At 42.5% G+C, this 27,879-nt stretch overlaps 1 pseudogene; it reads left to right on the top strand.

Moving 5' to 3' along the window:
* Positions 1-6,764: 6,764 nt before the first annotated feature.
* LOC122011288 overlaps positions 6,765-27,879 on the top strand; it is a 45,227-nt pseudogene continuing 24,112 nt past the window's right edge.

Here is a 27,879-nt window from a genome sequence, read left to right as displayed (position 1 = left end):
GTGCAGCGTGCCCAGAAGCCAAAGGAGGCATGACCGTCCGTGCCACATCCGCACGGTCGTGCCGCAGCGCCGCACCCTAGGCTATAAAAAGGGTTTTAACCCTTTTTCACCCAGTGACCCGTCAGAGGAAAATTCATCTTGGTGCTGTTCCACGCCGTCCCGGGCCTCCGTCTAGCAATCTTTCATCACCATATCGACTCCAGAAGCAAATGATTGGATCCAAAGGGCGCTTGTCATCGTTGGATAAGCATCTCTTCTCTTTCATTCCTCTTGTTTGAGATTGTATGCTAAATTATATCATGTCTTCGGGGTTTTCTCTGGCGTCTATGGAGTATATTCTTTGTTCTAGGATTAAGGAGTAATTGTGGAATGGTGTTGATGTAAGACTCACGTTTGTGCCTTTATTTATTGGATGATATCACTTGCTTTGTTTCAACTATTATGATAGATTTTTATTTCGTATTAATTGATTGTGTAGAAACTGCTAATCTTGTCGAGAGAATACCTTAGATCGTACACCCGAGGGGCCCTAGTGACAGGGGTAACCCATTCACGGACATCTAGGGTGTTTCCTTGAAAGGAGAGACAACTTCTCCACAAGGAAGCAAAAGACCAAACCAAACCCTTATTTTTGTTCTTAAAGACATCAACTAGAGTTGCGTTCCTGTGATCTACCAAGGCGCTCTATTGATAGGGGTTAACCGTAACAGGATTTCACAGGGATCTCCTCTATTTAGTGCTTAGGGATAGTTGCTTTAGCCTCCGACGAATGCATGTTGATGGACATTGAGTAAAAGGGATAAAACGTGATACATTAATATCACCACAATGAAACTAAACTCCTAGAACTCTTCATAACCAAGTCAATCACTTCCTCTTTACTAGTTCTCGTTTCTACTTCCCGATCTTTCTCCTTTAGATTACTTACAACCATTGGTAGTCTAGCTAACCCTTGTTAGAGTGTATACTAAAAGCCTAGCTTTTGTAAACATTTATTATGAAATAAAGAATCACATTTGGTCAAAATATATTTATTTATTAAATATAGTTGTTCAATTAATTTATATTGAAGATAACATGGTGTGTGGTGTCATACACAGAAGATAATGTTATCAGTTCCTTATAAATTATAAACAGTTGTTCACGACCAAAATGGACAGGAACAAACCATTGGAAGGTCGTAGTGTAATTAGGTATTAGTTTATCTTGACTATATAATTACACTAGTACACTTAGAGTGTATTGAGTAGGATCATTTGAGGCAGTTTCTTTTTGTGCTGACTATATAAAAAACGAGACCTCAGTTATTATGGAAGTGTGTGCTCTTAATCCTAATATAATAACAAGCACATATATTTAATATTTATTTCTTTAATTTATCAATTGGTGAGATTTAGTTCGATAAATCAATATGCCCGATAGGTTGGGAAATAATATTACTTATAGTTTGTGTTGTTGATTATAGAAGGAAACTGTGTCCTAGTGAACTAGGTTGACAATGTCCCCGAGAGGAGCTCATAAGGATTGTCATGTTAAACCCTGTAGGTGGACTTAGTCCAACATGATGATAAGGTTGAGTGGTACTACTCTTGGAACTAGATATTAATTAAATGAGTTGTCAGTAACTCATTTGGTTAGTGGATATCCGACATCTTAAACACAGGGAGACTAACACACTCATAATAAGAAGGAGCCCAAAATGTAATTTGGTATTGGTGCGGTAGTTCAATAATAATTCTTTAGTGGAATGAATTATTATTGATGAAATTAAGTTGTGTGTTCGGGGCGAGCGCAGGAAGCTTAATTTCATCGGGAGACCAAAACCAATTCCTCCTCTCGGTCCCTATCGTAGCCTCTTATTTATAAAGTATTATACCCACCTTCCTACCCACCATTAGGTGGCCGGCCAAGCCAAGCTTGGAGCCAAGCTTGGGGCCGACCAAGCCTAAAGAAGGGGGCTTGGTTTGTGGCCAGCCCTTGCTTGGAGCCCAAGTAAGGTGGCCGACCACAATTAAAATTAAAAGGATTTTATTTTTTAAAAATTTTCTTGATGTGGAAGCCATGATTTAAAAGAAAGTTTAAAAATTTAAATAATTCATTTTATAGCTTTCTACAAAAGATTAAGAGAAGGATTGAATATCTTTCCTTATTTGTAGATGAAAGGAAGATTTTAATTTTTGGTGAAAACTTTCCTTATTTGTAAATCATCCACATGTTTAAAAGAAAATTTTAAATGATAAAAGTTTCCTTTTATAACCTACCATGAAGGGATTTTGAATTGGGAAATTTTATTTTAAAAATTTTCCGGAAGCAAATAAGGAAGCTTTAATTTTTTAGCGAAAAATTTCCTTATTTGCTTGAGAAGAGGTGGCCGACCATTAAAGGTGTAAACCGAAAGATTAAATAAAATTTTCCTTTTATTCAAAAGGAGATTTTATTTATGGTGAAAACTTTCCTTAATTGTCATGATCGACCAAGGAATATAAAAGAAGGGGTAGGGGTGCCTTCATGAGAGACAACTCTATTCTTTTTCCCTCCTTCTCTTCCTTGGTGGTGTGGCTGCCCCTATTACTCTTCTCCTCTTCCTTTTCTTTCTTCTTCATTGGCCGAACCTCATCATCTCTTGGAGCTTGAAGGTGGCCGTATTTTCTTGGAGAAGAAGGAGAGAAAGGAAGTATCCCTTGGAGCTTGAAAGTTGGTGGGCGAAAGTTCATCATCTTCATCCTTGGTTGGTGGCCGAAACTAGCAAGAAGGAAGGAAGCCTTGGGTGGTTCTCATCTCGGAAGATCGTTGCCCACACAACGTTCGAGGTTAGAAGAGGAATACAATAGAAGATCAAGAGGTCGTTAAAGTTTACAAAGAAAGGTATAACTAGTAATTAATTTTTTCGCATCATACTAGTTTTTCTTTGTAAGAATTTCAAACACAAGAGACATATGATTCTAGAGTTTCGGATTTGTTTCAAAGTTGTGTTTTTTTTTTATTTTTCGAATTTGTGATTCGATTGTTCCTTTTGGTTAAACCTAATGTTATTTTAGGAAATTAAATATTGAATTTCTTTAAAAGGCTTTGTCTAGTCGGTGGTGGATGCTCCCATACCCAAGAAGGCCTAGTGCCTCGCTATGTAGTACTGGAAGTCGATTTTAGAAATAAATGTTTAATTGAATTTGTAACATAGGTTGATTTGGATCAATAGTGTTAAGTTCCGCTTGCGATCCAAGTCTAAACCATTAAGAACAGATAAGTTAAATTTGGAATCAATAATGTTAAGTTCCGTTTGTGATTCCTAATTTAATTTCTAAAGAACACAATAGGTTGTTTAGGAAAGGTTCGACACTTATACAAAATTTTTGTACAGTGGAACCGGTTCGATATTCCTAGGACCAACCAACAACCCTAAGTGAACCATTGTTAGTGTTTATAACCAGTCCTCGTGGGATCGATATTCTTTATTACTGACGACGAATCTGTGCACTTGTGGAATCGTAACAAGTTTTTTGCGCCGTTGCCGGGGACTGCGTCTATAACATTAGAAAAATCATATTGGATTAGACTCGACTCTATTTTTCTCTATTTTACTAATTCTAGTTTTTACATCTTTTCTCATAATTATATTAGTGACAAATTTATTTTTGTTTCTCTTTATCTTTCTTTACTTTCTGCACTCTTATTAAAACTCTAACTCTTTCTTTTGCACTTGAATTATTCAATACCATGCCCTGGTAAGGTAAGAGCTAACCTTGCAGGAGATTCAACTACCCCACATATTTATCTATTTCGCACTCTCAGTCTGTTCAGATAGGACATGATGTTAAGACCGTTAAAGGATTATGGAGCCCCAAAGTCTGCTAAAGAGCTTGGGCCTATTGTGTTTCCAGAAATCCCAGCGAAGAATTTTATGCTTAGACCTTCGTTCATCTCTAAAGTCCAAGAAAATCAGTTTGGGGGATTAGATTCAGAGAATCCTTACTTGCATCTCCTAGATTTCCACAGCTATTGCAATACACTGAGAGTTGAGGGGGTCCCGACTATTTCAATACAACTGTTAGCTTTTCCATTCAGACTCAGAAGTAATGCGAAGGTTTGGTTCAACACTCTGCAACCGAGAAGCATCAGGACATGCGATGAATTAGAGAGAAAATTTTTAAATAGATACTTTCCTCCAAAAAGGACCGCTCAGTTGAGGGATCAGATTCTGCACTTCAAGCAACCTGATGAAGAAGCATTGCATCAAGCTTGGGATAGGTTCTTATCAATTCTATATCAGTGCCCGCATCAAGGTATTGAGAGTTGGTTGATTCTTCACATATTTTACATTGGACTTTCATTCCAGAATAAGAGCCTTCTGGACGCAGCGACTGGAGGGGCACTCATGAAAAAAAAGGTTTGGATGAAACACAAGAAATAATCCATATTGTGGTGTCAAATCTCAACGAGTGGTTAGGACAAGATGTGCTAAACCTATCTCTACACCCGATTGAAGCAGGAGAGGATATAGGAGGGCTGATGGACGAAGATAAGTTAAGACACATAGGAAATGATGTTGAGGAAGAATTAGAGGAATCCATCAGTGTACGGTGCAAGGATGTACAAAAAATATTTCCTTGGTGTGGAGAGGTCTTATTAAAATCACCGGGAGGTTTGATATCGACCTCAGCATCATTTATGGAGGAGGACTTAGATGATGACGATGATATTGAAAGAATGGTTCAAGAAATTGAGGGAACGCCAGAGGAAGTCATGGTAAACGAGGAAATAAGGTTATTAGAACAGGAACCAACCTTGCCTGAGATTGTACCACCTCAAGTAGAGCTAAAACCTCTGCCGCCCAACCTTAAATGTGCGTTCCTTGGTCCAAATTCCACCTTCCCAGTAATAATTAATACAAATTTGACTGAGATGGAGACACAAAAATTGCTCAAGGAGCTGAGAGCGCACAGAAAATCAATCGGATACACCATTGATAACATAAAGGGAATCAACCCTTCGATCTGCATGCACAAAATTCTGCTCGAAGAAGGATACAAAAATTTGATTGAACATCAAAGAAGGCTAAATCTGAATTTGAAAGAAGTTATGAAGAAAGAAGTATTGAAACTTCTAGACGCCGGAATTATTTATCCTATATCGGATAGTGAGTGGGTAAGTCCGGTCCATGTGGTCCCTAAGAGAGGGAGAATGACAGTGGTCAGAAATGAAAACAACGAATTGATTCCAATAAGGGCAGTTACAGGATGACGGATGTGTATTGATTATAGGAAGCTAAATAAGGAGACTAGGAAATATCATTTTCCCTTACCATTCATTGATGAGATGCTAGAAAGATTGGCGAAACATTCTTATTTTTACTATCTAGATGGATACTCTGGCTTCTTTCAAATTCCAATACATCCCCTAGATCAAGAAAAGACCACTTTCACATGCCCTTTTGGTACCTATGCTTATCGATGAATGCCGTTTGGACTCTACAATGCACCAACTACATTTCAGCGATGTATGATGCCAATATTTTCAGATTTTACAAAAAAAATTATGGAGGTATTTATGGATGATTTCTCAGTCTATGGGAATAACTTCGACTCTTGTCTTCGGAATCTTTCTAAAGTACTCCAGAGATGTGAAGATGTGAACTTAGTTCTGAACTGGAAAAAATATCACTTCATGGTCAAAGAGGGAATTGTTCTAGGACTTAAGATTTTAGAACGAGGAATTGAGGTAGATAAATCCAAAATAGAGACAATTGAGAAACTACCTCCACCTCTTAACGTAAAAGGGGTTAGGAGCTTTCTAGGGCATGCTGGATTTTACAAGCATTTCTCAAAAATTTCCAAGCCACTAACTAACCTGTTGATCAAAGATGCTGAATTCTGTTTTGATGATGACTGCAATGAGGCATTTAAGAAAATCAAGAGTGCTCTCATCTCAACTCCCGTAATTCAAGCTCCAGACTGGGAACTCCCATTCGAAATCATGTGCGACGCTAGTGACTTTGTAGTGGGTGTAGTTTTAGGACAAAGAAAGGACAAAGTACTGCATGCAATCCACTATGCGAGCAAGACATTGGATGCAACCCAAATGAATTAGTCTACCACTGAAAAGGAATTATTTCCCATAGTATTTGCAATTGACAAGTTCAGGTCCTAGGGCTCAAAAGTGATAGTGTATTCTGATCATGCTGCCATAAGATATTTGCTTAATAAGAAAGATGTCAAATCTCGTTTGATTAGGTGGATCTTGCTCCTTCAAGAATTTAATCTCGAAATTAGAGACAAGAAAGGGGCTGAAAATATTGTGGCAGATCATCTGTCCAGAGTATGGATGAATGGGCAGAAAGATGTGGGTTTTGACCCACCCATAAATGATGTTTTCCCTGACGAGCATCTGTTGGCAGTAAATTCTGAGAAAGTTCCTTGGTATGCGGATTTTGTAACTATCTCGCAAGTGGAGTACTTCCCCCAAACTTCACCTGGCAGCAAAAGAAGAAATTTTTCTCAAATATCAAACACTACATATGGGATGAACCACTGCTTTTTAGGAAATGCGAAGATACAATCTACCGAAGATGTGTACTGGAAGACGAAATCAAGGGCATTTTATTACACTGTCACTTATCATCCTACAGCGGACATTTAGGGGTGTCAAAAATAGTTGCAAAGATTTTACAAGCAGGTTTTTTCTGGCCAAGTCTATTTAAAGACACGAAAAATTTTGTGTAGTCCTGCGACCAATGTCAAAAGACTGGAAACATCACTAGGAGAAACGAGATGCCACAAAATAACATCCTCGAAGTGGAACTGTTTGATGTATGGGGAGTAGACTTTATGGGACCCTTTCCCTCCTCATGTGGAAACAATTATATCTTAGTGGCGGTGGACTATGTATCAAAATGGGTAGAAGCCATAGCTTCTCCTGCTAATGATGCCAAAACAGTAATCAAACTGTTTAAAAAGGTGATCTTTCCACGATTCGGTGTACCTAGGGCAGTTATTAGCGACAGGGGTTCACACTTCATTGAAAAGCATTTTGAAAATCTGCTAAGGAAATACGGAGTGAGCCACAAAGTAGCGACACCCTATCATCTCCAGACCAATGGACAAGTTGAAATTTCCAACCGGGAGATCAAAGCAATATTAGAAAAGACAGTGTCCAATTCTCGCAAAGACTGGTAATTGAAATTGGATGATGCTTTATGGGCATACCGTACTGCTTTTAAGACTCCAATCGGTATGACTCCATTCCGACTTGTGTATGGAAAGCCATGTCATCTTCCAGTAGAGTTAGAACACAAGACTTATTGGGTGATAAAACAACTTAACATGGACCTGAAGTTAGCAGGAGATAAAAGGAAACTCCAATTAAATGAGCTTGATGAGTTGAGGATGGATGCCTATGAACATGCCAAGTCCTACAAAGAGAGAATGAAGAGATGGCATAATCAACATATCATGCGGATAGAATTCAAGGAAGGAGACTTAGTGTTATTGTTTAATTCAAGATTGAAGTTTTTTCCTGGAAAGTTAAAATCGAGATGGACAGGACCATTCCAAGTAAAAAAGGTTTACCCGTTCGGAGCGGTGGACATTTGGAGCAAAGATCGTGGAGAATTTAAAGTAAACGGGCAGCGTTTAAAAAAATACCTCCACGATGTGTCGACAGAGGAAGATATGTTGATATACTTCTTGGATCTGCACCCACCTGAATGAGTTAAAACGGGGTCGAGCTAAAGACCTAAAATAAGCGCTTCTTGGGAGGCAACCTAAGAGTTTTTCATTTTGATTCATTATTTCATTTATCATTTTATTTATTTAGTAAGATTAGTCGAGTATTATCATTTTTGGGTATTCATTTTCAGGATGTGCATAACCTCCACGAGCTGGCCGTGAGCATTTCATGGACGTGGAGGAGTCAGAGGAGCCAAAATGACGAAAGGCGAGTCACCGTGAGCTTAAAGGAGTCGGTCGTGTGACCTCATACGACCGTGCGAAGCCAACAGGGGGATAAAAGCCATTGGTCGTGCAACCTTGCACAACCGTGTGGCTTGTGCAGAGAGGAGAAAGACACGGGCTGTGCCAATTGGCACGACCGTGTGAGATCACCAGTGAAGAAGGAGACACTGGCCGTGCCAATTGGCATGACCGTGCAATCAAGGCAGAGAAGAAGCAGGTGCAGGCCATGCCAACCGGCATGGCCGTGCGACTTTGGCCGAAGGGAGAAGAAAGAGGGTCGTGCCAATTGGCACGATCGTGCTCACCAGGCCGTGTCTATAATACAAGATAGTGCCCCTACCCGTGTGCGTTGACAACTCCTCTAAAAAAACCCTAATTTCCACCTCCTTCTCTCCCAAAAGCTTTCTCCTCCCCACCACACCTCATCAAACCCCCAATCCCCACCTCTAAAGCTCATCTTTACTTAGATCTACCTCTAGATCTAATACTTCTTCAAGCCACAAATATGGAAATAGAGAAGCAACTCCATTATTTTGCTTCTTTCTCCTCCTCTTCCATCCTCAAGATCCATCTCCACCAACAAGAAATTCCTCAAAGTTACCTTGCACATTATGTCGCAAATCTTAAAGAGACTTCATCGAGGAAGCAGTGGATCTGGTGAAGGAGATGCGCCGGAAAGCGACAAAGGGAAGGCTTCTTCTTCAAAATGCAAAGGAAAAAGGGTGACACGCAACGAAGGTAACGAAAACAAATTTAATATTATTTTTAGAAATCGTGATCATAAAGCTAGATTTGATACCTTGTCGCTAGGAAAATTTTATGCACTAGATATATGGATCCCTCTACTTTGGACACACTAGGAATTAGGGATGACGTGGATTGGATGATTGGTACTAGGAGGATATTATGTACACTCATTTATCGACTTACCCCCGCCTAGTCCTTGAATTTTTAAGCTCAATTGATGTTAAATTTTTGTCTGAGAATGACTATGTAGGGGTCATAACTTTTAGATTGATGAATAAAGAAGTTTGGTGGACATTTAGCGATTTTAATAATTATTTTGGTTTACCTACTGGTGGTGCCCATAGATTTGATGATCAAATGGAATATAATGAATTTTGGATGTCAATAACTGGATCGGAGAGCCCTTACGAACCTTCTAGAGCTAAGGCATCCCGCATGCAGAACCTGACCTTTAGATACCTTCACCGAGTGATGAGCAAAATGATCTTTGGTCGAGGAGAGAGTGATGGGGTGGTTAGAAAAGTAGAGCTCTATTCTCTTTGGGTGATGTTGAATAAAGTGGATTTTGATTTTGGATTTTATTTCATACAAAATTTGTTGAGGGCAATTAAAGCATCTTCGGGGATGATAGTGTTTGGTGGATTGATCACCCAAATTGCACTCGATATGGGTTGTGAGCTTGATGGATTAGAGGTTATTCATGGCAATGATAAGATCGACATCAACTCTTGTCTTGCAATGAAAATGATTTGTCGGGATGAGAATGAGTTCGCCTTCCCTAGGAACAATGGTTTTCCATTACCCCTTCCTTGCCCCGAGCGCACTTCAGTTCGCAACCCCTCGAACTGGGTGATTACTGACTTAAACCCCGAGACTGTTTCCTCCATTATAGAAGATACCGAGTACCACCAAGAGCCTTCGTCATTAGGATTCCCGCAACCTTCCGGATATCTGGAACCTCCTAGGCACTCTTTTGCCTATGGTAAGGACCTTCTAGATTTATTTTTTCTGACTTCCGTGCCTCCTTAGATTCCCTTCATGAGATGCAGAATGTCCAACAACAATTGTTGGAGGGTCGTTTTAAGCTATCTGACGACCAGTTTAGGGAGGTACGAGATAATTTTTAGTTCACTAGAGATTTTCATAGTCAAGTGTCAGGATTTGTTCAGGATTATGAGGTTGACCAGGAAAGAATGAGGAATTTTATGGATGATATGGATATTATTAGACAACAAGTATACGCTCTTTATCAATATCATCAACACATTGGCCATCTTCTTGGTATGCCTAGATTTCCCTCCGGTACACATCAGAGACCCCCTTATCCCCCACCCCCGCCACCATATTGATTTCATCGGGACGATGAAAAGTCTAAGTCTGGGGGGGGGGGGGTTATTGTGTCTGCACAACCTGAGTCGAGTCGAATTTTTCTTTTCTTTTTGCATATTTTATTTAGTTTACTTTGTTTTATTTAGTCTTGCTCTGTTTACTCACATTTTATTGTTAGGACCAAAAGTAGCTAGAGGGGGGGGGGGGGTGAATAGCTCGTCGCGCTTCGCTCGTTGCTCGGCGTTGCTTGTTCCTTCAAAGATGTGCAGCGGAAAATACAGAAACAAACACACAACGCTAACACGGTTGGTTTTACTTGGTATCCACCTCACAAGAGGTGACTAATCCAAGGATCCACACCAACACACACACCCTCCACTAAATAAAACTCTCCTTTATGGTAACTACCAAGGGCGGAGAAGCCCTACAAGACTCAATACAAGAAGAGAGGGAAAGGATACAAGAAATACAAGCTTACAAGCTTACAATGAGTACAAAACCCTAACCCTAGCTTCTCTTCTTGGCTTTGATCCGCCTCTTGACTTGGAGAGCTTCCAAGATCCTTCAAGAACTGGTGATCTGAGCTTTGTGAGCGCTGTGGAGGAGTTGGAGAGAGCTCTGGAGTGAATCAGTGAAGGATTGCCGCAGCCATCGAGCGCAGCGGCTATAACCAGCGCTAACGGTCGGATCCCGATCGATTCAATGTTCCCAATCGATCGGGAGGCTTTGGATCGATCCACGGATCGATCCAGGCGCTTTTCATAAGCGCTGGATCGATCCACGGATCGATCCGGCGCTTATCAACAGCGTCCCAATCGATCCATCGATCGATTGGGACCTCTGATCGATCCACGGATCGATCCGAGCTGCTCGATCTGACCCCAGCTGGATCGGATCGATCCAAGAGCTGGATCGATCCACGGATCGATCCAGCACTTGATTTTGTCCAAAACCAAGTCCCAAACCTCCCAAACCAACATCCGGTCAACCTTGACCTGTTGGTATGTCATGCCTAGCATCTAGTCACTCCCTTGACCTGCTAGGACTCCCTTACCAAGTGTCCGGTCAATCCCTTTGACCCACTTGGACTTTTCTCTGTGCCAAGTATCCGGTCAATCCCTTTGACCTACTTGGACTTTTCTTTCATGCCAAGTATCCAGTCAATCCTTTGACCTACTTGGACTTCCCAGCACCAGATGTCCGATCATCCTTGATCCATCTGGATTTTCCCTTGCCTGGCTTCACTCACCAGGACTTTCACCTAGCTTCACTCACTAGGGTTTTCCATCTGCCTAGCTTCACTCACTAGGACTTTCACCTGGCTTCACTCACCAGGGTTTTCCATCTGCCTAGCTTCACTCACTAGGACTTTCACCGGCTTCACTCACCAGGACTTTTCTTCTGCCTGGCTTCACTCACCAGGACTTTCATACTGCCTAGCTTCACTCACTAGGTCTTTCATTTTGCCTAACATCCCAGTTAGGACTTCCCCGTCAAGTATCCAGTCAACCTTGACCTACTTGACTCTTCTTCAATCAATATCTTATTGTCAAACATCTAAACCCAAACCAAGACTCAGCTTGGTTACCCAGGTCAACCTTGACCTGAGGGATATTCCACCAACAATCTCCCCCTTTTTGATGTTTGACAATACCACAATAACACTTACAATCCCATATGTAAGTTAGGCTAATCCCATAGCCTCCTTCTTCATGCCACTAGGTAATGAAGGCATAAATTAAGCTCTTCATTCTCCCCCTAAGAGGGCAAACTCCCTCTAGGTAATGAAAGCCTAACTTACTCCCTTTCATGAGTCCTTTCATTCTCCCCCTATGACCTTCCCATAGGTAATGAAAGCCTAAACTTAACCATACATTCTCCCCCTATTGGCACACATCAACCCATCGTTGGACACACATCAACCTATCGTTGGACACACATCAACCTATGCTCCAATTCTGGGCACACTTCAACAAATCCATTTGTTGAAGACTCTCCCCCTGAAGAGTTGCTCATCGTTGTTCACAACCTCACTCGTTGTGATCAACACGATAATGAAGGTCCCCTACCCTTCATTTATCCTTAACTTCTCCCTCAATGTTGACAAATACCCAACCTTGAGTATTTTCAACCACTTGAGTGTCCACTTGAAATAATGAGGATATCCACTCCCCATTTCTCCCCATTTCAAGTTTAAATACTCAACCTTGAGCAAGTTCACAACAGAAGGTTAACCACCTTCCAAGGTTCATGAAAAATAATTTTCATGTCTTTAAAGAGTCCCTCCCCCTAAAGACATGATGGTAACTTCTGTTATTGCACCAACAATGACTTGGAATCCCTAAAACATTAGGAAACCCAAATTTAGAAGTTTTGAGGTTCAAATATTCAAAATTTGAAACAACCTCAACCTAAACTTCTACTTAGTCTCCGTTAACCAATCCATCCTTGTTTTCAACATGAAAACACCCTTTGTATGTATACAAATGTATTTAAGGGGTTTGGAATGGTTACCTAGACTAAAAGAGGTTCAAAGATGCTGAAATCAAGCCTTCCCAGTCAAAATCAGCAACTCGGATCGATTGGAGTTGGGTTCCAATCGATTGAACCTTTCTGAATCGATCCACCGATCGATTCAGACTCCCTGGATCGATCGGCTGATCGATCCAGCGAGCTTCTGCTCGCGGGAATTGCCGTTTGAATCGATCCATGGATCGATTCAGGAACTCCAATCGATCCATGGATCGATCGGAGCTCTGATAGTTGCTGAAATTCTATTTCAGTCAACTTCAGAAACCCCTAGAAAATTCTACAAAAATCTAAAAATTATGAAATTTCGTGTAGACATTATTTAGGGCATACTTAATCATGGAAAAATAGCTTTCTATGAAAATACATCATATTTTCAAAGATTGACACAAACTTGAAAACTTGAAAAAACTTTAGTGTTTTTCTTCAAGTTTGTGTCTAACTATTCAATGGTGATTACTATCAAAAGATAGCCTTCACCAAGGTTTTCCAAAAACATTTTAAAAACATTTTCAAAACCAATATCCCATCATGTTCCTTGGGCATAATGCACATGACTTGTACATTAGCTTTCCCAATGATGGGAAAACACATAACTATGTGTTTTGATGAATTTAAAACTCAAAGGAATGCACTAAATCAACATCTTGAGCTTTGTTCATCATCCTAACATCTCACTTGTATATAATATGCACTAAAACACATACAAGTCACCTTAGAGGTCTTTGTGAGATGTAAAATTTGGTTTTGCCCTATTCTAGGGATCATGCATATCTATCTAGGCATTTTAGAGATATTAGACATCCACCCAGGATGTCACTTGTTAATAAGTGTCGTTAAATGCCATTCGTCCTTAATTACAAGGAATTAAACTTAATGCATGATTATGTTATGGCATACATCAAAAGAAAATAATTTTCAAAAGAAAATATCCTATTACTACATGATGTATGAATGTCATGACATGGGATTTTTAGATTTTTCATAATAAAACATGAATGAAAAAATAGACATGATGTCATGGCATATGATGGGCAAACAATCATGGCAAGGTTTAGCATAAATAAAATATACCTAGATTAACTATCTAAGTATCCTTAAAGTCTTAGCTAAACTTACAACTTAAACCTAGATTGCCCTAAAGTGCTTCAAGAGAGTGCCAAAACCTAAATTGGCATTTCTAATTTCCTTGATTTAATGTATGCCAATTGAAAGTAAACATGTCCTCAAATGTTGGCATATTCCATTTTTCCTCAAGAGTAGCACTTTTAAATTAAGGTTTAGTTTGCCTTTAATTTCCTAAGAACATACCAAAATCCCAACTTGGTAGTTCTTGTGTTTTCTCAAATTTGTGCCACGTTAAAATAAAATCAATACTTCTCCAATTTGGCACATTTACTCTTTCAAGGAGTAATCAATAATTCCATTTCATTTTCAAAGGTTAACTAAAACCTTGAAAATGCTCCTTGAGTGTCAATTTCCTCAAAGTTGGGTTAACTACCCTTCTAATCGGAGTTGACACTCTCTAACCCATCTATGGGGTAGAGAAGATGCTCTTAGGAACCCAACACCTATTGGTGCTCCTTGGATGCTCTAGGTACTCACTAGGGATAACTTCCCTAGATACCTTCCTAGTGACCTTGTTGGGCTTCTTAGAAGCCTTGGTCACATTTTCTAGGTCAACTCTAGGGATAACCTCCCTTGTGACCTTGTTTGTGACTTTCTTAGACTTCTTAGAAGTCTTAGTCACATTTATTGCAAAAATACTCTTAGGGATGACTTCCCTAGCATTTTTGGCTTGACCACTAGACCTAGGGTTTGTTCCATAACTATATGGAACTCTATGGTAAGAGGGCACATCCTTCTTAGCCTTTGGTTTGTATCCCAAACCTCTATGGCCATTGGATGGCTTTTGTACCCCTAAACCTAGGTTATGCTCATTTTGCCCTAATAGGATATTTTCCATCTTTTTTAGGGTCTTTTCCATTTTATCAAGCCTTGATCTCAAGACTTGATTTTCTATCACTAAGTCCTTAGTTTTTGGTTTTTCATTTGATCCATGAGCATTTTTATTCTTGGGCTTGTATCTATTATCCTTAGTGTTCTTGCCTAGGTTTTTACCTACATTCCTAGCCTTAGGGATAGTAGTTTTGGCATGTAGGGCCACATGCTTTTCCTTAAAGCCCTCATGCTTCCTATTCTTATGGTAAATCGCATTAAAATGATAAAAATTTGACCTAGCATGCTTTTTACCATTTTGCAAGGAATAGGCTCAATGAAAGTTACCTTCTTTTTACCTTGGAGGCTCCCCTTGACTAGTGCCTCCTTGAGCCTTGACCATCTTCTTCCCCTTGGGGCATTGACTTCGGTAATGCCCTTTTTGTTGACACAAGAAGCACACAATGTGCTCCTTGCTCTTCTTTGTCCCGGGTGTTGGGCTTCTCCTTGCCCTTTTGTGCCACTTGGCCCTTCTTCTTGGCCAAGTTGGGACACTTGCTCTTATAGTGCCCATGTTCCCTACACTCAAAACATATTATATGATTTTTATTATTAATTGAAATATTTATACCTTTGCTTGTAGGGGTGGCATCTTTTCCTTTGGATCCGGAGGTAGAAGCTTCCTCTTGATCGGACCTTGATTCTCCTCCATTTGATTTTTCTTGACTTGTGGAGGTAGAATCTACTTCCTCCTCTTCGTCTCTTGACCCGGATGTAGAAGCTTCTCCTTCTTCTTGATCCGGCGTCACCAAGGATTGCTCCCCCTCAATCCTAGAGGTGGAGGCTTCATCATCTTGAATATGAAACAAGGAGTATGCTCCCTCCTTGTTCCCTTCGTTGCATTCCCTTGAGGATGAAGCTTCTTCTTGGATTTCTTCTTCGGAGGTTGAGCATCTATCAACCTCGGAATCCTCCTCTTGGTCTTGCTCCAAAGAGTCACCCTCTTTGGATTCTTCATGATCTTGTACAGTGGAGGGGATCTCTTCATGAAGCTTGGCCAATTTGCTCCAAAGCTCCTTGGCATCTTCGAATTCTCCAACTCGAGCCAAGATGTGGCTAGGCAATAAGTTGACCAGAAGCTTGGTCACTTTGTCATTTGCCTGGCCCCTTTGAATTTGCTCTGAGCTCCATCTGCTTTTCTTTAGAAGCTTGCCCTTGGAGTTCGTTGGAGCTTTGAAGCCTTCCATTAGAGCAAACCATTGCTCTATCTCCATCATAAGAAAGTTTTCGATTCTTGATCTCCAAGAATCGAAGCTTGCCGATGTGTATGGTGGAGCCACCCTTGTGTCAAATCCAAGTCCATCTTGGAATTGCATCTTGAAGTTGAGCTTGATAGAATCTTGAACTTGAAGAATTTGCTCCAACTTCTTCACCCTCTAGCTTTTCTTGATATGTTTGCCCCTTCCGGCGGTGATTCCGGTGAAGAGCAACCTGGCTCTGATACCACTTGTTAGGACCAAAAGTAGCTAGAGGGGGGGTGAATAGCTCGTCGCGTTCGCTCGGTGCTCGGCGTTGCTTGTTCCTTCAAAGATGTGCAGCGGAAAATACAGAAACAAACACACAACGCTAACACGGTTGGTTTTACTTGGTATCCACCTCACAAGAGGTGACTAATCCAAGGATCCACACCAACACACACACCCTCCACTAAATAAAACTCTCCTTTATGGTAACTACCAAGGGCGGAGAAGCCCTACAAGACTCAATACAAGAAGAGAGGGAAAGGAACAAGAAATACAAGCTTACAAGCTTACAATGAGTACAAAACCCTAACCCTAGCTTCTCTTCTTGGCTTTGATCCGCCTCTTGACTTGGAGAGCTTCCAAGATCCTTCAAGAAGCGATGAGCTTTGTGTGGAGGAGTTGAGAGAGCTCGAGTGAATCGGTGAAGGATTGCAGCCCATGAGCGCTGCGGCTATAAACGCGGCAGCGGTCGGATCCCGATCGATTCGAATGTTCCCAATCGATCGGGAGGCTTTGGATCGATCCACGGATCGATCCGGAGCGCCTGTGATAAGCGCTGGATCGATCCACGGATCGATCCGGCGCTTATCGCGACAGCGTCCCAATCGATCCAGCGATCGATTGGGACCTGAATCGATCCACGGATCGATCCGAGGCTCTGCCATTGGGACAGTGCGGATCGATCCGATCGATCGAGCTGAATCGATCCACGGATCGATCCGGCTGGATTTTGTCCAAAACCAAGTCCCAAACCTCCCAAACCAACATCCGGTCAACCTGACTGTTGGTATGTCATGCCTAGCATCTAGTCACTCCCTTGACCTGCTAGGACTCCCTTACCAAGTGTCCGTCAATCCCTTTGACCCACTTGGACTTTTCTCTGTGCCAAGTATCCGGTCAATCCCTTTGACCTACTTGGACTTTTCTTTCATGCCAAGTATCCAGTCAATCCTTTGACCTACTTGGACTTCCCAGCACCAGATGTCTGATCATCCTTGATCCATCTGGATTTTCCCTTGCCTGGCTTCACTCACCAGGACTTTCACCTAGCTTCACTCACTAGGGTTTTCCATCTGCCTAGCTTCACTCACTAGGACTTTCACCTGGCTTCACTCACCAGGATTTCCATCTGCCTAGCTTCACTCACTAGGACTTCCTTCTGCCTGGCTTCACTCACCAGGACTTTTCTTCTGCCTGGCTTCACTCACCAGGACTTTCATACTGCCTAGCTTCACTCACTAGGTCTTTCATTTTGCCTAACATCCCAGTTAGGACTTCCCAGTCAAGTATCCAGTCAACCTTGACCTACTTGACTCTTCTTCAATCAATATCTTATTGTCAAACATCTAAACCCAAACCAAGACTCAACTTGGTTACCCAGGTCAACCTTGACCTGAGGGATATTGCACCAACATTTATTTGTTTTATGTTTCTACTTGCATCGTATTTGCATTTTCCTTTTCTACTTGTAGTTTTGAGGCATATTTGAGAACATCAAACCTTCTACTTTTTCTCCTAACTTGTTCGATAGCAAAATTAACTAGCATTTTCTCAGTTTATGTGTTGTCCAGATAGTGTTAGTATGTTTGGTGTATCTCCTTTCTCTATCTTTAGTAGCATGAAATAAGCTAAGTATTGTACGGAGTTTGGTATAAGTCTTGGCCTAACCTTAAGGATCTTATTTTCACTACACTTAAGTACTTAAACTTGTATAGTAGATATACTTTTGAAATAGTTATGATTCATCCAAATTATTTAGTACTTTTGTCTCCATGGTGATTTCTTATTTACATTTTGGTTTCTGGATGACCTCGGATCATGGAAGCTCATTTGGAAAAATCTAAATCCCAACATATGCATCTCGTATGTGTGGGAAAAAAATAAATAAGGGACAAAAAACAATTGTCGTGAGTGGAAACTAACAATTCACCCCTTTGAGACCGAGTTAAGTTACTGGAAAAATGAATGTTATGTTTCTCTTGATTCTGAGTAGTATCCTTTGAGACCTTGTGTAATTTAAGGAAAACGAACCAAGTGTGTGGCAGGTAAGTGCCTATCACCAGGAACATTAGGAATTCAATTATATGACGACTTAACTAGGACAGAGAATTGAAACTTGAAGAGCTTGAGTTACTTATTGCACCGAGCACAAAGAACTTATGCTTAGGCCATACTTAGGCTACTCCACAATCATGCTTATCAATGAAACTAGTTGATAGAGTTAGGCGAATGCACTAGGGATTATGAAACACTGCAGGAACTCATGATCATAGTTTGTAGCGTTTTGCTTGAGGACAAGCAAAGGTTCAAGTCTGGGGGTGTGATGTGCGCAAATATTATGATCATTTATGCATGTTTTAGCGCACATTCACTTGTTTTATACTTACATATTCTTTTCATGATCGTCTCTCTTAGCGTGTACTCATCATAAATACTCTTTTGTTTAGAGATCTGCTATTTGTTTGGTTTTGTGTTGACAGAGATAACTTTTGGAGCAAAAATAGCAATTGTCGACGCACCGAAACGAGGCAGAGAACACGGTCGTGCAACCTCGCACGACCACGTGGCCAAATAGAAGGAGGACAGTGGACGGCTGTGCAACTCTTGCACAACCGTGCGGACAAACCGAGGGAGAACCATGCTTGGCCATGCAAACCTGCACGACCGTGCCCCATGACCAGCAACCAAGCCTTACACGACCGTGCAATCCTGCACGACCGTGCCCCAGGAGCAAAGCCCTAGATCCACATGGTTGTGCCAATTAGCACGGCCGTGCATCGCGGCCAGAAGGAAAAAAGGGCACAGCCGTGCCACATTGGCATGGCCGTGCAGCGTGCCTAGAAGCCAAAGGAGGCACGACCGTGCCACATCCGCACGGTCGTGCCACAGCGCCGCACCCTAGGCTATAAAAAGGGTTTTAACCCTTTTTCATGGGGGGAGTGTCACGCCCCAGAGGAGTCCCTGTCAGAGAAAATTTCGGCAGTATCTCCCCTGTACGGTGGACAATCTGAAACTTTTCTACATCTCACAAATACCTCAGCCACAGGCGGCTGGAATAATAACAACAAAATAAAACATCACCACGCAGTTATATATAATCAAACAAAGTAGTAATACTCTGACTCAAAAATCACCCTACTCAACTACACTCGTAAAGCTCAAAACCGACGAACTCACCTCTGTTAGGATCCTTCGTACGGAGGCTAGAGAGGGGGGTGTGAATAGCCGACCCCAAATCGTCGTTTCTTTCTACAAAACGTGTTAGCGCAGCGGAAAATACAAAGAAACGAAAGAGAAGAAAACCAAACCTTAACACAAGGATGTAACGAGGTTCGGAGATTAGGGCTCCTACTCCTCGGCGTGTCCGTAAGGTGGACGAGTCCAGTCAATCCGTCGGTGGATGAGCCCCCGGAGAACCGGCTAATACAATATACTCCTTGTGGGTGGAGAAACCTCGCCACAAACGTTTGCAACAGCAAACAAAGAGTACAAGAACAGTAAGAAAAGCAATACAATATGAATACAATAGCACTCTACCAATTGCTTGCTTTCTTATCGACTGGAGGTGAAGCAGCAACTTCACAACCCAAACGCAGCAGCTGGTCGACGACTGGAAGCTCACGCGAAGCTTCGGAGGCGAGCTCAATCAAAGCTCAGTTGAAGCAGAAGCTTCAGCAGCAGAAGAACAGAAGTTCTAGAAGAAAAAAAGAAGTCTCTGTGCAGCAGCAGCCCTCGACCCCTTTATACCTGCGAAGAAGACAGCGAAGAAACTAGCCGTTGCTACGCAACGGCTAGGACGTGGACCGATCAGGCTTCAGCCTGATCGGTCTGGGCCTTGCCTGATCGGTCGTGGGGACCGATCAGGCCCTGTGCTGATCGGTCCCCAGACCGATCAGAAAGCTTCACAGAGAGTTGCCTAACTCTCTGTGTGGAATCTGATCGGTCCCCGGACCGATCCCACCTGTCCCTGATCGGTCCCGGGGACCGATCAGGCTCCATGCCGATCTATCCCTGCCGATCGAAGCCCACATTTGTTATCCGATTGGTCACCGACCGATCGATACAACGATCGGATCGGTCTGCAGATCGATCCAAAGCTTGGTTTTTGCCCAAACCAAGTCCCAAGTCTCCCAAACCAACATCCGGTCAACCTTGACCTGTTGGTACATCATGCTTAGCATCCGGTCACTCCCTTGACCTGCTAAGACTCCTCACCAAGTGTCCGGTCAATCCCTTTGACCCACTTGGACTTTTCTCTTCGTGTCAAGTATCCGGTCACTCCCTTGACCTACTTGACCTTCTCAACACCAGATGTCCGATCATCCTTGATCCATCTGGATTTTCCCTTGCCCGGCTTCACTCACCAGGACTTTCACCTAGCTTCACTCACTAGGGTTTTCACACTGCCTAACATCCCAGTTAGGACTTTCTCACTGCCTGGCTTCACTCACCAGGACTTTCCAACTGCCTAACATCCCAGTTAGGACTTTCCCATTGCCTGGCTTCACTCACCAGGACTTTCCACACTACCTAACATCCCAGTTAGGACTTTCTCACTGCCTGGCTTCACTCACCAGGACTTTCCAACTGCCTAACTGTTAGGATCCTTCGTACTCGGCTAGAGAGGGGGGGTGTGAATAGCCGACCCCAATCTTTCGCGTTTCTTCCTACGATTAGGTTAGTGCAGCGGAAATACAACGTAGAAAGAAAACAGGAGAAGAAAGACAAACCTTAACACAAGGATGTAACGAGGTTCGGAGATTAGGGCTCCTACTCCTCGGCGTGTCCGTAAGGTGGACGAGTCCAGTCAATCCGTCGGTGGATGAGTCCCCGGAGAACCGGCTAATACAATATACTCCTTGTGGGTGGAGAAACCTCGCCACAAACGTTTGCAACAGCAAACAAAGAGTACAAGAACAGTGAGAAAAATAATACAATATGAATACAATAGCACTCTACCAATTTCTTGCTTTCTTGTCGACTGGAGGTGAAGCAGCAACTTCACAACTCAAACGCAGCAGCTTGTCGACGACGGGAAGCTTACGCGAAGCTTCGGAGGCGAGCTCAATCAAAGCTCAGTTGAAGCAGAAGCTTCAGCAGCAGAAGAACAGAAGTTCTAGAGGAAGAGATTAAGTCCCAACAACGAAGCCCCGGACCCCTTTATACCTGCACCTGCGAAGAAGATAAAGAAGACACAGAATCTAGTCGTTGTGTCGCAACGGCTAGTGCGTGGACCGATCAGGCTTCAGCCTGATCGGTCCAGATCCTCTCTGATCGGTCTGCAGACCGATCAGGACCTGTTCTGATCGGTCCCCAGACCGATCAGCACTCTTCACAGAGAACTCGCCCAAGTTCTCTGTTCGTCTCCTGATCGGTCTATGGACCGATCAGGGTGCATGTGGATCGGTCCACAGACCGATCCTCTCCTTTTCTCTTTGCCTTCTGTTCGCTTTCTGATCGGTCTGCAGACCGATCAGATAGCATACAGTAGCATACTGTTTGGTTACTGATCGGTCACCAGACCGATCAGATAACCCAGTGTATCACTGGATCAATCCACTGATCGATCAAGAGCTTGGTTTTTGCCCAAACCAAGTCCCAAACCTTTCAAACCAACATCCGGTCAACCTTGACCTGTTGGTATATCATACTTAGCATCCGGTCACCCTTGACCTGCTAGGACACCCTCACCAAGTGTCCGATCAATCCCTTTGACCCACTTGGACTTTTCTTCGTGCTAAGTATCCGGTCAATCCCTTTGACCTACTTGGACTTTTCCTCCTCATGCCAAGTATCCAGTCAATCCCTTTGACCTACTTGGACTTTCACTCACTGGACTTTTCTTTTCTGGCTTCACTCACCAGGATTTCCATCTGCATGGCTTCACTCACAGGACTTTCACTCTGCCTAGCTTCACTCACTAGGACTTTTTTTCACCTGCTTCACTCACCAGGATTTCCAATCTGCCTGGCTTCACTCACCAGGACTTTCCATCTGCCTAACTTCACTCACCAGGACTTTCCACAGTTCTGTCAACCTCCTGCTTGACTTTTCTTCACAAGTCTCCATACTTGACTTTTCCGTGCCAAGCTCCTGCTTGGACTTTTCCGTTGCCAAGTCTCCATACTTGGACTTTTTCCTGAATCAGGTCAACCAGGTCAACCTTGACCTACGGTTGCACCAACCATCTCCCAAACATCTATTCTTGTCAAACATCAAGAATAGAACTCTCTTTTCGTCAAACATCAACATGCAACTCAACTAGGTCAACCTTGACCTAAGGTTGCACCGACAATCTTCCTAAGTCAAACATCAAAATACAACTCGAGTCAAGTCAACTCGAGTCGGGTCAACCAGGTCAACCTTGACCTAAGGTTGCACCAACAATCTCCCCCTTTTTGATGTTTGACAAAACCCATAATCAAGTTAGGTTAACCCGATAACCTAACTTAGGTTTTCCAACCATCTTCCAATGTCCAATGTTCTTTCCTTGAACATTCTCTGGACATTCTCCCCTTAGGTTAACCCGATAACCTAACTTGGGTTCTCAATAATTCTCCCCCTTTTTGACACACATCAAAAAGAAATCCAATGTTCTTCCTCGAGCATTCCTTGACATTCTTCCCCTAGCTTAGGTTAACCCGATAACCTAACTTGGGTTCTCCAATAATTCTCCAATGAACACTCTCCCCTTTTTGACACACATCAAAAAAAGGAGAGTATCAAGGTCAAGAGTTTCTTCCTAATGAAAGTCCCATACCTTTCATTGAAACTCTTAATTTCCCTTTGATACTAAACTTAACAATCAACTTAGTGATAATCCCATATCACTAATCCTCGAAAGTCTTAAGGAGTAAAACTCCCTAAAAGTCAACTTCCCTTGACAATTAGTTAAAACTCCCCTAAAGGTCAACTCCCCTTGACCATTGCACCAACAATGTCTTGGAGAGTTTCAAACCTTTAGAACCGAAAATCAACTCCCAAAACTGAAATTTCAGACACCTGCTGAAAATCAAATCAGAATGCCTGATCGGTCCCCTGACCGATCAGCCCCTCTTGCGCCTCGCTCCTGCTCGGACTTCTGATCGACCCGATCCATCTCACTGGATCGGTCCGCAGATCGATCAGATTTCCTCGGTGTCCCACCGATCCGAAATCAGAACTTCTGATTTTCCCTTCCGGAAAATCAGAAACTCTTAATAAATTCAAGAAAATTCCAAAAATTACGAAACTTTGAGGATACATTCCTCATATCATACACTATCCTGGAAAAATAGTTTTCTATGAAAATAGTTTCCATTTTTCAATCTTGATACAAAGTTCAAAAACTTTGAGATAGTTCAAGTTTAAACCAACTTTGTATCACAATGTTCAATGATGAATGCAATCACTAAGATGACTTCATCAATGTTTTTCAAATCAATTTTAAAATGCTTTTAAAACCATTTGAATTTAGGACCATAATCTTAGGACTATATGTACATGACTTGTACACAAGTTTTCCCTATGATCCTCCATTTCTTGAATTAGGCTCATCTAGGTACAAAAACTATGCACCTTGATCCTAACTCATGATCCTAATATCTCACATACATCTAAAGTGTATCAAACACATCCAAGTCAATGTTGATGTGAGATATGGGTTTAGGTATCTTAGACTAAGGTCTCATGCATTTTCTAAACACAAATTTGATCTCAATATCAAAATGTGTTTTTCATCCTTAAATCAATTTCATTGATTATTAATGCAAGAGATGATGACATGGCATGAAATGATATCATAAGTAAAGACATGTGCCAATGTCATGATGTCATGGCATAAAGTTTGAAAACTTAAATAAACATGACATATAGATAACCTAAGCATTATCATGACATTTCAAATGATAATAAAATAAATATGATGTCATGGCATGGCATATGGCAACAAATCATGGCAAGTTAGCACAAATAAAATACCTAAATTCCCTATCTAAGTATCCTTAGCCTTGGCTAACTTAAAATCTAACCCTAGATTGCCCATATATCCCTAAGAGAAAACCAAAATCCCAATTATGGTATTTCTCTAGGTTTTCTTAAATTGTGCCAAATAAGATTAAAATCGATATTTTTCAAATATGGCACAATTTACTCTTCAAGGAGTAATAATAATTCTTTCATTTTCAAAGGTTCACAAAACCTTGAAAATGCTCCTTGAGTGTCAATTTCCTCAAAGTTGGGTTAACTACCCTTCTTATTGGAGTTGACACTCTCTAACCCATTTATGGGGTAGAGAAGATGCTCCTAGGAACCCAATACCTATTTGAGCTCATTGGGTTCACTAAATATTCACTAGGGATGACTTCCCTAGCAACCCTCCTAATGACCCTCATAGGCTTTGAAGCCTTGGTCATTTGGGACTCATCAAGATCAACTCTAGGGGTGACTCCCCTTGTGACCTTGGTGGTGGTCTTCCTAGCCCTAGGTTTTGTTCCATAATCGAATGGAACATTGTGGTAAGTGGGCTTGACCACTTGGGACTTAGGTTTGTGACCCAAACCTTTCTTGTCCTTGGACATTGGTTTTTGACCCTTAAACCCTAGAGATGACTTCTCCAAGTTCTTAAGAGCCTTTTCCAAAGTATCAAGTCTTGACCTCAAAACTTGATTCTCCTTCTCTAACACCTCAAGTTTTGATTTATCATTTTTCTTTGAGGTATTCCTAGGCATATGTCTAGATGATTTGGGATTTCTACCTAGATTTTCCTTAGCCTTAGATGAGTTAATTCTAGGGTTGGCTTTCCTAGTGTTATCCTTATCTAGGCTCACATGTTTGGCACCTAAACATGTGTATCGATTTCTATAATTAACATGCTTATCATTCTTGACAATAGCAATAAGGCTACTAGCATGCATCCTACTAGAATTGCAAGAGTGTGCCTTAGAGATTACCTTAGGGTTTGCCCTAGCTCCCCCTATACATGTGCTCGATCTCTTGTCCTTGTGAGATTGCCTCCCTCTCGGACATTGGCTCCGATAATGTCCCCTTCGCTTGCATTGGAAGCGCATCACGTGCTCCTTGCTCTTGCGTATCGGGACTCCGGCTTCCTTGATCTTTGGCGCCGGTGGAGTCTTCCTAACCCTCTTTGGACATTTACTCTTGTAATGTCCAAATTCCCTACACTCAAAGCATAATATATGCAATTTATTTGAAATTGAAATGCTTGAGTTACCTAGGGTTGAGGATAGATGAAGACTTTCTTCTTCATCCCTTTCGGAGGTAGAAGCTTCTTCCTCTTGCTCCATTCTTGAAGAAGAACTCTCCTCCTCTTCTTCCTTAGATGTTGTGTAGCCCTCAACTTCTAATTCCTCTTCTCCATGATGTGAGCTACTTGGCTCACTTGACTCCTCTTCATGGCTTGAAGTGGAGTTCCCCTCATGGAACTTAGCCAAGTTGTTCCACAACTCCTTGGCATTGTTGTATCCACCTATCCTACACAATATATCGTTAGGTAATGAGAATTCAAATATTTTCATTACCTCGTCGTTGATTGTGGATTGGTGGATTTGCTCCTTCGTCCACTTCTTCTTCTCAAGAGGTTTTCCTTCTTTATCCATCGGAGGAGTGAAACCTAATTGTACACAACTCCAATTTTCAATGTTAGTCATAAGGAAATACTTCATCCTTACCTTCCAATACGCGAAGTCGTCGCGATCGTAGAAGGGTGGAATGGTGATGTCTTCTCCGAGTTGATCCATCTCTAGCTTGTGCTCCCTCGGGTGTTAATCCGGCGAAGAGCGACCTTGCTATGATACCACTTGTTAGGATCCTTCGTACTCGGCTAGAGAGGGGGGGGGTGTGAATAGCCGACCCCAATCTTTCGCGTTTCTTCCTACGATTAGGTTAGTGCAGCGGAAATACAACGTAGAAAGAAAACAGGAGAAGAAAGACAAACCTTAACACAAGGATGTAACGAGGTTCGGAGATTAGGGCTCCTACTCCTCGGCGTGTCCGTAAGGTGGACGAGTCCAGTCAATCCGTCGGTGGATGAGTCCCCGGAGAACCGGCTAATACAATATACTCCTTGTGGGTGGAGAAACCTCGCCACAAACGTTTGCAACAGCAAACAAAGAGTACAAGAACAGTAAGAAAAGCAATACAATATGAATACAATAGCACTCTACCAATTTCTTGCTTTCTTGTCGACTGGAGGTGAAGCAGCAACTTCACAACCCAAACGCAGCAGCTTGTCGACGACGGGAAGCTTACGCGAAGCTTCGGAGGCGAGCTCAATCAAAGCTCAGTTGAAGCAGAAGCTTCAGCAGCAGAAGAACAGAAGTTCTAGAGGAAGAGATTAAGTCCCAGCAACGAAGCCCCGGACCCCTTTATACCTGCACCTGCGAAGAAGATAAAGAAGACACAGAATCTAGTCGTTGTGTCGCAACGGCTAGTGCGTGGACCGATCAGGCTGAAGCCTGATCGGTCCAGATCCTCTCTGATCGGTCTGCAGACCGATCAGGACCTGTTCTGATCGGTCCCCAGACCGATCAGCACTCTTCACAGAGAACTCGCCCAAGTTCTCTGTTCGTCTCCTGATCGGTCTGTGGACCGATCAGGGTGCATGTGGATCGGTCCACAGACCGATCCTCTCCTTTTCTCTTTGCCTTCTGTTCGCTTTCTGATCGGTCTGCAGACCGATCAGATAGCATACAGTAGCATACTGTTTGGTTACTGATCGGTCACCAGACCGATCAGATAACCCAGTGTATCACTGGATCAATCCACTGATCGATCAAGAGCTTGGTTTTTGCCCAAACCAAGTCCCAAACCTTTCAAACCAACATCCGGTCAACCTTGACCTGTTGGTATATCATACTTAGCATCCGGTCACTCCATTGACCTGCTAAGACTTCCCACCAAGTGTCCGGTCAATCCCTTTGACCCACTTGGACTTTTCTCTTCGTGTCAAGTATCCGGTCACTCCCTTGACCTACTTGACCTTCTCAACACCAGATGTCCGATCACCCTTGATCCATCTGGATTTTCCCTTGCCCGGCTTCACTCACCAGGACTTTCACCTAGCTTCACTCACTAGGGTTTTCACCTGGCTTCACTCACCAGGATTTCCATCACTGCCCGGCTTCACTCACCAGGACTTTCACTTTCACCTAGCTTCACTCACTAGGATTTTCACCTGGCTTCACTCACCAGGATTTCCCGACTGCCTGGCTTCACTCACCAGGACTTTTCCCCGTGCCAAACTCCCTGTTTGGACTTTCCCCGTGCCAAGTCTCCATACTTGGACTTTTCCCGTGCCAAGCTCCCTGCTTGGACTTTTCCAGTGCCAAGTCTCCATACTTGGACTTTTCCGGTGCCAAGCTCCCTGCTTGGACTTTTCCGTTGCCAAGTCTCCATACTTGGACTTTTTCCCGAATCAGGTCAACCAGGTCAACCTTGACCTACGGTTGCACCAACCATCTCCCAAACATCTATTCTTGTCAAACATCAAGAATAGAACTCTCTTTTCGTCAAACATCAACATGCAACTCAACTAGGTCAACCTTGACCTAAGGTTGCACCGACAATCTTCCTAAGTCAAACATCAAAATACAACTCGAGTCAAGTCAACTCGAGTCGGGTCAACCAGGTCAACCTTGACCTAAGGTTGCACCAACACTAACATCCCAATTAGGACTTTCCCACTGCCTGGCTTCACTCACCAGGACTTTCCACACTGCCTAACATCCCAGTTAGGACTTTCCCCGTGCCAAGTCTCCATACTTGGACTTTCCGCGTGCCAAGTTACCTGCTTGGACTTTTCCCCGTGCCAAGTCTCCGTACTTGGACTTTTCCAGTGCCAAGTCTCCATACTTGGATTTTTCGCGAAT

The sequence above is a fragment of the Zingiber officinale genome, chromosome 8A (genome assembly GCF_018446385.1).
Source record: "Zingiber officinale cultivar Zhangliang chromosome 8A, Zo_v1.1, whole genome shotgun sequence".
Classification (NCBI taxonomy): domain Eukaryota; kingdom Viridiplantae; phylum Streptophyta; class Magnoliopsida; order Zingiberales; family Zingiberaceae; genus Zingiber; species Zingiber officinale.
Note: the sequence above shows the minus strand (reverse complement) of the source record. Positions and strands in the feature narration are given on the sequence as shown.